The 1430-nt window shown below is 38.6% G+C and overlaps 1 protein-coding gene and 1 non-coding gene across 2 annotated transcripts in view; both read left to right on the top strand.

The window, feature by feature from the left end:
* LOC102677150 (mannosyl-oligosaccharide alpha-1,2-mannosidase IA-like) overlaps nucleotides 1–1430 on the top strand; it is a 191985-nt gene that overhangs the window by 185237 nt on the left and 5318 nt on the right. The gene's annotated exons all lie outside the window — the stretch shown is intronic.
* Nucleotides 874–945, top strand: Trnad-guc. The gene has a single exon. It is a non-coding gene; the product is annotated as a tRNA-Asp (tRNA).

Raw genomic sequence — 1430 nt, 5'->3', positions numbered from 1 at the left:
AAAAAAAGAAAAGGGAAAAAAAAAAAAAAAAACAAAGGAGGAAAAAAGAAGAAATGGAAGGGGTTGAATGGAGAATTTGCAGCGGCGTGCGTGTCGACAATAGCTAAGGGGCATAATTGCAGTCTAAATATGCATGTTGGATGCGGCTATCGGGGTTGACTGTTCCATATTCAGCGATTAAGTGTGATGTACGAGTTTTGAGTGTCGCGGCATATCAAACAGGCGTAATCGTACATGTAGTAATCCCTCGCCAGCTGTCTCCCTTCTATTCGATGCTTCCACCCCTCCGCATGATAAATTCCGCGCAATTAACTAAGCCGTGCACGACGCCGATGGAACGTACGTATCGCGAATGCTAAATGAACAATGCGATTCCTCGTCGACCTCGATCTCTCTGACATTTTATATCGCGTTTATATTCGCTTGTCTGTCCCCATGTTTTTGTCCCCACGTCGATTTCGTCGACGTTTTACCCTTTTTTGCGTAAGACTTTCGCCTTTTCGCCGTTCGAAGAAATAGGAAAATCTATCTACGCGCATATACGAGATTTTGTTAAGAAAATTTTCTCACCTTTTTATACCTTGGGATATTTGGACGAATATTTTTGCATCTGGGAAATACGATATCGCGTTCGTTTTAAACTTTTCACGTGTTTATTCAAGATTGATTGATTTTTTATTTAGTGAAATAGAAAGTAATGGTTTCCCTTTACGCAATATATATTTCGTATATTTCGTTTTATAATTGTGTAACTAATTTGTTTAATAAATTTGTTATTTTTTGAGTTTGTTATTTTAAAAATTTTACGAAATTTTATAGCGTAGTTTCGTATAACCTTATTTTCACACATAAAAAGGCATGTGAGGCAACGATTCCTCGATAGTATAGTGGTTAGTATCCCCGCCTGTCACGCGGGAGACCGGGGTTCGATTCCCCGTCGGGGAGATCATTATTTTTTTTCCTTTTTCTTATTTTAAAATTATAAATTTTTACACCCACAGATATTTACTAAATAGTCAAAATCAGAAACAAACAAAAATTTGTCTCAATGTTATCACGTAGATATTATAAATTCGTATACCGATTTTTACGTCAATTAGAAAACGCGCGTATAATCATAAAAAACAACAATTTGTCTGAAATTATTTCATTTCTTCGACGCGAAATCGATCCTTTAACGATCGATGCCGTTTCCTCGCGCGGGCAAATAAAAAACAATACACGTACCGAGAATAATCAACAACCGGCCGGTTCCACGTCGTAAAATTCGAAATTGGATCGCATGTCCCGCCGCGAAAATTCTCGCATCGAACGACAACTCTTCACGGAACAACCGTTCGTTAACAACCGTCTCCCACTCCCGGTGTCCACGTGTATCAACCCGGTAAATTACTATAATTACACGTTGCTCCTATTACAATCCGCCGACA

This window comes from Apis dorsata, unplaced genomic scaffold, assembly GCF_000469605.1.
Source record: "Apis dorsata unplaced genomic scaffold, Apis dorsata 1.3 scaffold_104, whole genome shotgun sequence".
Lineage (NCBI taxonomy): Eukaryota > Metazoa > Arthropoda > Insecta > Hymenoptera > Apidae > Apis > Apis dorsata.
Note: the sequence above shows the minus strand (reverse complement) of the source record. Positions and strands in the feature narration are given on the sequence as shown.